This window comes from Periplaneta americana, chromosome 9 (genome assembly GCF_040183065.1).
Source record: "Periplaneta americana isolate PAMFEO1 chromosome 9, P.americana_PAMFEO1_priV1, whole genome shotgun sequence".
NCBI lineage: Eukaryota > Metazoa > Arthropoda > Insecta > Blattodea > Blattidae > Periplaneta > Periplaneta americana.
Window position 1 is genome coordinate 85,537,947 of NC_091125.1, and position 13,262 is coordinate 85,551,208.

At 37.3% G+C, this 13,262-nt stretch overlaps 1 protein-coding gene across 3 annotated transcripts in view; it reads left to right on the forward strand.

Moving 5' to 3' along the window:
• LOC138706173 (uncharacterized) overlaps nt 1-13,262 on the forward strand; it is a 381,089-nt gene that overhangs the window by 44,944 nt on the left and 322,883 nt on the right. The window lies entirely within an intron of this gene.

Sequence of the window (13,262 nt, forward strand, 5' to 3'; positions counted from 1 at the left end):
TAGTCCATGAAAATATTAGTTAATTATTTCTGTAAGTATTGGAAATCAACCCACCAGGTTGGACTGAAATTAAAAAAAAAATGCTCTAAAATAACATTTTCTAATTGCAAATTGCAGTAGACTCTACGTATCTGTGAAAACCCAAGAACTGTAATGTCAGTGATCTTTATAAATTGGTTTGAGACAAGGGGCAGCTTTATCGATATTCAGATCTCGCACCACGAAATTTCATTAAAAAGTCTGGAACTGGATGGGGATGGGAAGATCTGAATCATATAGCAGTCACTGTGTTCAACAATTCCTGTTTCAGAAACACCTGTCTGTTCATGCATAAAAGTAAGCATCTTTGTGGTGTTAGTTTGAGTAGCACTTGTGGAATAACGGTTAGCATGTACGACTGTGAAACGAACGGGCCCGGGTTCAAATCCTGGTAGGGACAAATTACCTGGTTGAAGTTTTTTCTAAGGCTTTTACTCAACCATTTACAGCGAAATTACTGGGTAGCTTTGAACGTTGGACCTGGAGCCCATTTCGCTAGCCCATCATTTATTCACATGACGTTCATTGTCATTACCACAGCCCGGATTAAGTTCACGTTGCAGCGAGCTGTATTCTTACAAGAGCGCTACCATTCGGTGACAAATATCATTCATCAGTATTTCCCGAATGCCGGCTGGCGACGCCTTTTCCTGCTCGAAACCTATCTAGGCAGCAGTGCTCGGTCGTAGTGCTTCCCTCCCGGAATTCAGTTCAATTCAGTATCGCTTGTTCCAAATAGCTCATAGTGATTTAATTATAGTTTTCTGCTAGTATTAATGTTGAGCTGATGCTACCAGAGCATTGTGTAGTGAAACTTATTTCCCATTCTCCTCCGTGGTTCCAGGCCTGTATATTTAGATAGGGTAGATATTGTATTGACTTTTATTTAAAAAGGAACATTACAGAAAAAGAAATTAGGTACCATTGCTTTTTTTATTCCCAGTTTTACAGCCTTCGTTCAATGTTTATCAGTAAATTGACTTGTAACACAGTTACTAATAGATGCAGGGATTTTCTGGACCATTCCATTGGAGTTCTCTGGCAGACTTGTTTAAGCTAATAGAGAGTGTTGGCGCGAATGAAATAATTGGAGCTAATTTTTCTGCCACTATTTTGATCGGCCATTTTGCTGTTACATAACTACATGAACGATTAGAGGAGGCGTCTTTTTTCTGACATCGGCGTGGAGTGAAAAATAAACTGTCTGACTACTGAACAAATAGCGAGACAAATGGCGTGCCTTTTCTTCAGAATACAATACATCTGTCGTTCTCAAACTGTGCAACACAAAATCTAACGTGAAATGTTACGATAAGGCCGGTACTATAGTTGATACTAATTTTTATAAGCAGTGGCAACTAGATTGTAAATCCTGATCACAATACTTTGGTTTCAAAAATATGTAATATCGCGTAAGAATCCAATAGTGCTGTAACCACAAAGCGGGTGTGGGACAGTTTCTTTCTCGATGATCTAGTGCAGGAGTTCTCAACCTGGTGCTCCATGAATGACATTTCTCATGCCAGTGAAATAGTGCTCGTGAGCACGAACGCTCTTTGAGGTCTTTTTTTCAATTCAAACTTTGTTGTACGAACCGGAGAAAATAGTGTTCCTATGCATCCATTATAATATCTTAGAGACCTGGTACGTCTTCTCATATTTTATGGAATGTAACCCTTTTCAATCCAGTGTGCATTTAATCAGAAAAATCATTACGCAAGGGAATAATATGCTTCGTGCGGAACTTCATTTGACAGATTAAAAGGAGAACTGCATAGCCTTTGGGGAGCAGAAGTTACGAGACTTCAAATACTGCGAACTGTTTCTGTCAAATGTCTGGCTATGTTCGGAACAAACTAGCTATGCGAAAAAACTTTCTCACTTATAAAATATCTCAAGAACGATTATCTAAGTCACATCTGCAGGACTGTTTCCGTGTAGCTACAAGTGACTTCTCCTGGTATGTACATCACTGATATTCTGAGTAACATCTAAATTCAAGGATATCATTATCCAGGTCAGTGTTTTAGAAATGTATTTGTTTATTTACTTTATTTTATTTTTGTATTGTGCCTATTAAACTTATTCGATTTCATGATGCTCTCTCACTCAGTATTACATCTGGGTAATACTCAAAATCTTAAAAAAGTTGAGAACCCGTGGTCTAGTGATTGTAATGCTTGCTGTTGGATCCAAAAATCGCTAGTTCAAATCCAATCGAATGCGATGGATATTTGAGGAGCGGTAAAATTTGATAGCGTGATAGCTTGTGAAAGTGAAGTCAGAAGGCTAATAATTATCTGACTTAGATTTACGACATGTCGAGAATTGAGAGAATTCATGGCCAAATTTAAAAGGACGTCTGCGACATTACGGAAGTCTTTGGCGGATAATGAAAAGTAGAGAACATAAAGACGATTAGAATAAGACTCTGGATAAAACTTTAACTCTTAACTATGTCTCACATTGGTATTTCTTAAACCGCGACGGACAGAAAAGAAAATAACTAACGCAATGTTTTGCTGAACTTTATATTTTCTTACCAGTTTTTTCTGTTATTTCGTTAAAATTGTAGAATACATTTAAATTATGTTTTATTTAACGACGCTCGCAACTGCCGAGGTTATATCAGCGTCGCCGGTGTGCCGGAATTTTGTCCCGCATGCCAGTAAATCTATTGACATGAGCCTGTCGCATCTAAGAACACTTAAATGCCATCGAACTTGGTCAGGATCGAACCCGCAACCTCGGGCACAGAAGGCCAGTACTATACCGACTACGCCACCTAGGCCATCTGTAGCATAAATAAAATGTTGTATTCTATAGAATACTTCGCCAATTTAAATAAATAATGTTAAATCACATGAAATTACTTACCATGACGACAACATCGAATGACTTATGCAGGCAGTTACAAACGTCGTTAAATACATAAACCAGCTATGACAGGTTGTTGCGTGTTTGCGCAGCGGATACGATTCTCTCTGGGAAAGGGCTGCATTGCTGGAAACCACTTTCGCCAAGCGACCCACCCGTATGCGTGTCGCTGCAAGAGGCGGCGATTGATATTTATCCATCTACTGGTCATCCCATCTCTCTGTGCACCAGCGGTACCTGGCATCATCACGTTTCATGTGAAAAATATAAATTTGTGATTGACATTGCGTGGCCGAACTTACATGTGTGGAGACTCGGCGTTATCTTGCTCAATAACAATTCATGATCCCCATACCTACGTCACTGCGGGTCATGAATGTTCGCCCGCGAAGTATCAATCACAACCTTGTATCTTTCAGTGTAGCCTACTTGGCATTATTCACATTTTTCTTACCAAACCCGTTTTCCCATACACAACGTTGCCTTTCCTTACGTTATCTTAAATTGTTTTGCCTCACATACCTTATCATTGTGGTAGCATTTTGTCTTAAGCAGCCTGGACACAAGGGGAAGTGGAACAGAATTCCTTTTCGCTTACACTGCCTTATAAACAAACCCACAGTCGGTACTGTGCATCAGTGATGGATTTCAGGCGACCAGCAAGAGCCGAAAGTTTGTAAAAGCTGTGATGCCTGCCTTATACAATCCGTCACTGAGTAGTACTTACCTTTCTGGCTACTCGTTTCGGCCGAGGAAGGTATAGTGGAAAGTTAAGGGGAAATTTGCAGCGATTCGATTGAGTTATTAGTGCCCAGGCTTGGTCCTTAAGTATTCGCAAGATCTGAAGTCAGAACATCTAAGCTGGCCGATCTGGATAATTTCTTATAAGTTCCTTTATTTCTCGAGGTAATATATTATAACAACTTAATAGACCTCAACCGATTCCTGCTAAATTCCTGTTTGTTTACTACATTACTATTTCAGAATCAATTCAACTTATGTATGTTTGGTCAAGAGTCCGAAGATTGGTTGGAACCTCATAACCAGACTGCGGTCTAGGGCAGGCATCACAGAATTGTGTTTCGTGAAACAACGCCTGAACTCTGACGTATGTCCCACGAGACAACATCCCTCTCCACGCTGAACCCCTTCCTCTAGCGTTGTCCGTACTGTTAGCATCATTCTGTTATCCAGTACTACCTGAATCATGATTTGGCGTTCATAACAGATATTTCTGAACAGCAGAACAAACTAAAATGCAGACTTCAAGGACGTGATCAGAACATAGTTGACATATATGACGTGGTGAAATCTATTTCCGTGGTGATAAATGTTTGGAAATTGTAATCGAAAGAAAACGAGTTTCATAATTTTTCTTGTCTGAGATCACTTTCAAATGTTTGTGATCCAAGAATGGATAAATACTGCGACATTCTGGAAACGTCATTACTTTCTGAATTTAGAGATAGCAGGTTTTGTGGTTATAAACAAATGGAAAATGATTTTTCTCTATTAGCAAATCCTTTTAACACACCCATTGTGAAGGTACGAGCAGACTTACAATTTGAGGTTACTGATCTCCAAAATGACACCTTTGTGAAAGAAAGCACAAGGATTGTGTTGGTTTAGATGTATTTAAAATTATTGACTCCTCTAAATATCCACGTCTTAGATCATTTGCTGTTACAATCGCATCTATGTACGGTTCTACGTATATTTGTGAACTTTAAAAATAAAATTAAACAATTTAAAATCAAACAGAAGGGCACACTTAACAGATGTCAGCCTTCGTGCACAATTGGCAGTGGCTACTTATGAGGCAACCCCTAATTTTGAGATCTTACCGAATGGAAATAGGTATTGTAACCAAAAAGTAAAAGAATGCAGATGAAAATAATATAATCCTAAAAAGATATTCATTCTTTCTTTCTCTTGTTAGTTATTTGTTATGAACGCGGAAGGTAGTGACGATCACAAACCGCCTATGCCAGCGGTCATCAGCGCAGTGCACCTCGGGCTAGCGTCTCTTACCCGCGTGTATCCGTGGCTGCTGGCGGGTGTGCCGTCTCTCTATCCCTTCTGCACGACGGAGCATATTTCGTTGCACTCCTTGGATTTTACCCATTTCAGTGAGTGCTGACGACGGCTATGCTGTCTGCCTAGCTTACTGCGACCGATGCTCCTCACCCCCTGTCTTCACTTTGTGTGTAGCGGGTAGTATTTATATTGCGTCATGAATTTGTGACTTTTGCGATGCCTGGTCTAGGGTCACCGATTCGCGAGACTGAGGTTTGGAATGCACGGAATATACATGACGTCATGATCCATGGGGTGGGATGGCACTGTGGAGTACAGTTGGTTTCGTAAGAAATTACATTACCGCCTTTCTCATTCTGCATGGCGTGGGTCCTTGCAACCACCATACGTATTTGAGATTCTGTGAGTAAATAAGTATATTTTATTTCTTTTCATTTATTTATTTGATTATTTATACATGCAGTCTTAATTTAGTTCTTTCATAATTCACAGTATTGAGGAACATGTCGAAAATTAAAAGCACCAAGCGTTCCCTTCAGAACGAACTTATAGAGAAGTTCGGAAAGGAATATTTTCTTGTTAAAGGAAAAAAAAACACTGAATTTTGCAAATTGTTAAAAAGTATAAGGACAGATAGAACTCGATTCTTTAAAAGCAGTGTAATAGCAAAAGGTACATGGAAAATATTTAATTATATGGTCAAAACTGGCCTTCAACATCAAAATCAAACATAGAACATTAGAAAGATTGTCATCGAGATTTGTGTATAATATTGGTGCATGCCAACATCCCTTTCAACAATATTTCAAAGTGTTTCTTAAAAAAGTTATTTTGAATGAAAGTAGAAGATACTTTTCTTTTGTTAAGTTGCGAATGTAACTTGTAATTCGGTGCGTTGAATTGTGAAGAAATGTATTTTATGTAAGTACTGTATATATTTTTCTTTCCTGCTCACACACAATTGATTATTTTATACATCTTGATTACACAACTTTTAACACTGTATCACTTCGGAATATGTATGATAAGAACTTTCTTGTGTTGAATTTTAACGTACAGTTCCTTGTTAACATGTTTCGACCTATTTTCGGTCATCTTCGGAATTGGTCGTTGTTGGTCTTGGCGCTTCTTGTTTCCTGTGTGGGTGCGTTCGTAGTGTAGAGTCAAAGAGTGTATGTGTTTTGAAATTGAGTTGTGTGCTGAGAATATCGTTGGGGTGTGTTTTCGTGTAACTGCACTTTCAATCTCCCATTCTCCTCGATCTACACAACACAGTGGTCCCTGCGTTCGTAACTTAATGAGTTTCGGTACCCTGGGCCGCAGTCTGCTTATAACTGACATCAATAAGGCATCACGCATGAGGCAGTTAAGCCAGGAGATAATATACAGTAGGATAGTCAGTTCCTTTCCGTCTTCATTGCATACATCTCTGACTAGCAACATATTTCATTAATCAGATTTAAGATGTATGCAACAATTATCATTCTTCCTCTGACACATATCGTCAAGTGAGATGTACTGCCTCATAATAGATGCATCAGTCAGAACCGTCAGTCAGAGGTAAATCAGTGTGCAATGAATACATTAGCTTATGCAGCTAAAATAATCACATGAGGTTTAAGGCTTCGATGTTAGAAGTTTATTTTATTTATTTTTTTTTTTTCAAGTTTCGAATCTTATTAATTTCATTTTCAAGAAAATGCAGGAAGTAGGAATTGTATAAGCTGATGAAACTGTTATTCTTTGATAACGTAGTGGTTATTGCAATATAATGACGCGTTTCAGTGAAAATTTCACGTTCACATCATCATCATCATCATCATCATCATCATCATCATCCCCATTCATGCCTAAGTATTGAAAAAGGTTAGTGTAGTGCGGTTACAGCATTTCCATCTCTTCTTAATTTATCGACATTTCTTTAGTGCTTGAAAGGATATAGGTGTATTGATTGGATGATCGATTGATCGACTGACATATGGATTTTAGACTACAAACTTTTAACTTGAACTGCAAAGCTTTTATCTTGAACATACTGTAGGGCTCTTTACAGGATTCATTCCTGAAAATGGGTCACGAATTCTACCCTGCATCTGATTTGCTTTCATTATTTTTCTTCCCTGAATCAGTATGTCTTATTTCGAAGTGCGGGTGCTCGCTTTTCACCCTTCATTTTCGACCACTTTCCATGTTTTGCATTCGCAGACAGTATCTCCCAAAGATCAATGCGAATTGCTGAGAATGATTACTAAGTCTGCACTGTGTTCATGTTTATCTAGTGACGTTAACATGCTGGTGCAAGGGAAACCGGTGGTGTTGACAACGGTAATGCCGATTATGTAATTGGTTTGTTGCGCGAAATTATGTTATCATCTTTTCCATTTTAGAACAGTGTTGCTGCAACGGCGTTTTTTTTTTATTGTTCCCACAAAATCTACACTCGTCACGCATTTGATGACACAGAGAGAATTTTATTATCCTATGACAATGTCGCTGCCACTTGAAAACAGGTCGGGCGCCCTCTATTTACATTATGTGTTTACGTACCATGAGCGGGTATCGATGCCGTATCGATTGGACGCCCAGACCGCATCGTGTTGTGCCATTAAGAACCTAGCTGCAGCCGTCTAGCCTAATCAATGGCCGGCGGGAGTTCCTCTTGTCACCTCGTGTCCTTGCATGCGTCTAGAGAAAAAACTGTCTGGCCTGGTTGATTCAAATATGTTTTCTCAGAAACGGATAAACCTAAAAAGAAACGAGAAAAAATAAATTCGACATTACTTCTTTAGTAACATTTATCTAAAGTAATCTCAGACCTCGAATGACATTTATTGGGACTATTTCGTGAATAAATTAAAAACGTAAATAATATACAGTATCCCTAAAATTCGCTCACAAAATGTTAATAATTGTATATTTATGAATACTTAACCTATTCTGACATTGTGAAGTTGAAATAGATGAATATCGATTACTGCAATAAAGAAATTGGATGTTATTCAGTAATGCCAACAGGTTTAACAGTGTTGTAAATTACATGTACTGCGCTTTTCTCTTGTCATTATAACAGAAATACATTTTTATCATCTGCTGAAATCATAATTTAATTTAAACATTTTATAATATAATTACAAATAACCTGATTAATACATTAATTAAATGAACAATTGTTATGAATAAGAGTTATTTTCTTTAGATACAATGGATATGGAATTAGAACCTGTGTGACCCTCATTATTTCTAGAATTTTATTCGAATTATTACGTATATATTATCTGAATCGACATTATTATTATTATTATTATTATTATTATTATTATTATTATTATTATTATTATTATTATTGTTATTTATTATTATGTGACTGGATGGCTGTCATTAGGGAGACAAAGGCTAAACTATAAGTGTAATGCCAAACATGATGATTACTTCTACCACTACTACTACTACTACTACTACTACTACTACTACTACTACTACTACTACTACTACTACTGCTGCTACTGCTACCACTACCACTACCACTACCAATACTAACACTACTATTGCTACTGCTACTGCTGCCGCGGTGCCGCCGCCGCCACCACTACTAGACGATATGTCAGTTGCTAAAAATGACTATTCGTCGTGAGTGTCACTAGACTTCAGGTGGAATGGGTTGGAAAGAGAACCGAAGTATTTAAATAGAACCTATTACACAGTGGTTTCGTTACTACAAATTTCACATGAGCTAACTGGGATCAGACTCAAGTCTCCTTGATGAGAAGCTCACTGTGTGATAGCTAGGCCTGTTATTGGAAGCATTGAGTAGGCTTTTGTAACTCAATAGACGAGGACATATGAGTAGTCGGTCGTCGTTTGGAGACCCTGAGAAACTTCAAAGGACCACCATCTCAGCATCCACGTGAGATTACCGGTCCCAAATCCTTTTAGAAAGGAGTCAGAGTTAGGTTGCTTATACAAGTTGGGTTTTTCATTCCAACCCTTTTCAAAGTTCGTTACATGTAGCACCGGTTCAAATGCAACTGCTGGTCAAGCTCTGTTCCACTTAGCATTGGTCCTGCAGCCAGAATTGCGTTTATGTTGGCATCTCTTGTCTTATACCTTCGTGGAATCGAACCATTAGTATGTTAGTGACGATCGATAATCCCCAGGTACAAGTTTCAAGCCGGGAAAACACTATGCGTATTACGAAATTCATACCGGTGCCATTAGACAGAACAGCTGAAAGAATTTTAGGGATTTATAATTTGTAATTGTTGGCGGAAAACAATAGACGGCACCATAGTAAAAAAGACGCTGTTCCCGCTCTTTCGCTTGTCATTGTGGCATTGTTGGATAGAAGCAAATTGTGTTAAAATGGTGTGAATGTTTATATTTCAACTCAGTGTGAATTCTGCAGCATTTAGAAAGTTATTGCGAACCCATAGGAACGTAGTTGGTGTGTATTGGAATACCATAGTACATGGAGTGTAGTGAGAGTTCAGCGTACCTTCAGACGGAAGTTTCAACATGCGGCACCTACTGACAAGACGATTCTTTGTGAGGCGGTACAACACACACCAACTACGTTCCTGTGGGTTCGCCATAATCTAAATGTTGCAGAATTCACATCGAGTTGAAATGTAAACATTCACACCATTTAACACAATTTGCTATACAATTCTTCTATTTATTTATCTGTGTGTCTTACTGTGTCTGTTTTTGTACAGTTGTATCTTCAAAATTTTAGACGAAAATTTTACTAAGTGTCTCAGTCCAACTTGGGTCGCACGCAGGGTGTCTCAGTATCAGTTGATTCCTAGCCTTGATGGTTAAACTGTACATCACACACATGAGGCGTGTTCTAGGTCTTGAGTCATTCATTCACTGTTGCCGTTGCAACAAGGCTTGTTTGTATTCAAGGTGTAGTAGTTATAAAAAAGTGTATAATGTGGCTGAGTTTGGATCGCTTAGAGTTTAAAACATCGTGTGTTCTTACACGATTCGTACGTTTATAAATTATAGAGTCTGCTTGTCAAGTCCGAACACTTTAGCAAAAAATCCCGGTGGGAAGGTTTCAGTTCGTGAAACAAACTGTAAATTGGTACGTAAATTTCGGGACACTGGAAGTGTTGCTGATAAGAAGCGCAGAAAGAAGAAAAGGGTTTTGACGGAAGAAACATTGGATAACATTGACTATCGCTTGAAAAGTTCCCCTAAAATCCATTAGGCTGCTTTTCCAACAAGCTATAATTTCTTATTCTTCTACACATGGAATTAAAAAGTTGTTGAAAATCAAACCGTATTAAATTGGTGTGTGCTATGAGCTACAGTCGAACATCCTGGAAAAAGGCTTATATTTTGTGAATTGCGTACATGATGGAGAAATAGTCCCAATTTCTTATTTTCTTCTGACACGAGGTTTGGTTACATGTCCACTGCTACGTTCAAATTCACAAAATTTCCGCTTTTAGTACATTGAAAAACCAGATATTATTCACGTGGTTCCCCAACATTACGAGAATTTTGGTGTATGATGTGCCATGAGCGGGGAAAGAATTGTCTGAGATTTTTTTTTTCAACAAACAATATCGATAGGTGCCTGTGAATCTGATTTAACCTCCCTTTTCCAATAGTTAACCTAGATGAAACGAAATTACGCCTATTTGGCAGGATTCCGCCACCAATCATACAACGAACGTTTACCTACAATAGATTAATCAAGTATTCCAGGGCAGAGTCATCAGTGTTAATCTGCGGCCCCGCGATCACTCGAACTGATCCCCTTCCCCCTCGTGATATCACTGAAAGTTAGTGTGTCCATGATGACGCACCTTACAAAATATCAAGCATAACATCGGGTAGGAGTTGCTTCTGTTTCTTGACGGGAACTTCAGCGATGATGGAAAACATGTTAAGCAGGTGTCAAAAACATATAGAAGATGACTGCAGACAGTTCAGCGAGATTTTGGTTAAATTAGTTGAGTACATAGCGTCAACTTAGGGCACAACGTGGCCGATGAATTTGCCGTTGCTGAACATACGAAAGCCATCTTGCGGGCGAATGTCATTAGACAAAGACAGCTTGTAATATTTAGAAGCAATCTTTATCTGAGGTTAATAACACAAAATTACTGTTTGCTGAAAATCATGTAGCTTAACGATTTCCATACTGCTTCCCCCCCCCCCAGAATTACCAGTAGCTTACTCTATTATGTGACTAAATATATTTTTCTGAGAAAAATGAAATACTATTTACTTTGGGAACAAAGCGAACAGTGGGCAGGTGAAAATGCTGTATGTTGATGATAGTTACAGTCTACCTGTTTTGTGTCTACTTCGTATATTGAATTCTATATCTCTGTAAGGAGGTTGTCTACAGGGACTGTCAAGATTTGGCATTGCTTTCGTCGTCTAATTGTATATAAAATAAAATTTTCATGGTTAGGAAAGAGAAAAGGCAGAGTACGGCCATTTTTGCTCATTTTCAACCATGCAGTAGATACCAACTTTTATAATTACGAGATATAGTCTACGAATAGTTCTTTTATATGAAAAATAATAAAACTTTCTTAAATTAAAATTTTAAAAGTACTGTATTAAAATATTAAGAAAAGATAATATACCTTAATGACAGACGGTACCGTTTCGACACCGGTGTAGTGTCATCTTCAGTGTCTCAAACTGCTGCCAAACTTTTATATGAATTTGTCGAAAATAGTTACATGTGTCTGTTTAAACCATACAGTTTGCAAATGAAATGAATTGAATACATTGGAAAAAAAATAATATAAAAATTGTATTGTGTCTAAAATTGCATTTTTATAATGTCAGCATAATATAATTAATAATAATGTTTACTCTTCTACCAGTACAGGTTTTTCCGTTTTTCTTCTTTACCATTACAGTCAATTATAATAAAATTCGAATAGGCTAATAGTATAATAATAATTGGATAAGGACTATTCCACTATACAACGGTTCTCCATCATTCCAAAACGATTTTCTGCCGCCAAATGTGTCTGTCCATGGCATCTTCCTCACATAGGTTCTACGTAATAATAATAATAATAATAATAATAATAATAATAATAATAATAATAATCATCATCATCATCAATTAATGATAATAATTAATATTTAGATACTTTATAATATTTTGTCCCAAACTTACATTATTGTGGTCTTTAAGCCTGTGGGATCAGTAACTCCATAAGTAAACATTTGTAAAATAACACAAACGTCTTGAAATAAAGTACACAAATTGGCAAAGCAGTAGGAAATATAATTAAAAGATAATGCAGAATTAGGTATACAAGAAATTCTGCCTGTTGTGACCTCAATGCAAATTATAATAAATTTATCGATATCCTTAACATTTACTGTACTCAATTGGAAAAAAAAAATTGCTAAATGCGTATTTCATTTTTCCACATCTGTCCCTCAGAGGTATTGCATGCTAAATCCATTTTGTCAACTATAGAATACAGGCAAAAGATTATTCCAGTGTTTTTTTTCATACCTGATAAAGTTACAAGCCTATTTCTTTTATTTTTAAAACCATAATATACCTTCAAAATTGTAAGATACACTAGAGTTATGTGGGATCTACCGCAGTGATCCCTAATATATTTTATCTTATTTTGAAGGAAAAAAAAATCCATTAAATCCGAAATCCGTCGTCCCAAGACTTAACAGAGTATAAGAGTATACCTTCAGATAGATCTCACCCTATGGAATTCATTAGTGCTATAATCACAGTCTAGTATATACAGTCGCGAAGCTCAATACGTAGTAAATATGCAAACATTAGATAGTTGCTCACCACTAGGATCGCTAATATCGCCTCATTACAGGCAATGCAAAATAGTACCGTCACAGTCTATTGTTTCTAGCACCCTCAAAACTCAAGCTTCGTGACTGTAAATAGTAGACTGTGCTATAATCTCAAAATTTGGATTTGGCATACTTTACCTCTGAGGTGCAGGTATAGCAAAGACGTGATTTGTCAACTAACAGATCTTGATTTATAAATTTGTTATGTTGGGCGTTTGTGATTCCTGCAAAAAAAAATGCATATAAAATATTTACTTTCAGAATGAAATAACTCTGCGCCTCCCCTTCTTGTCACTGACGTTAAATGATATTAAACATTGTCAAGGCAAAGGCCTTCAGTTGAAGTACTTTTATGTCTTGTGCGCCTACCCTTTTAAGTGTTATTTTCTTGTTTAGTAACTTACTTTTACAACTCTCTGGTATCTTCATTTGTTTATGGAATGAGAAGATCGTAATATAAAACTCTGGGATGTAATGAAATAAAGTTGCAG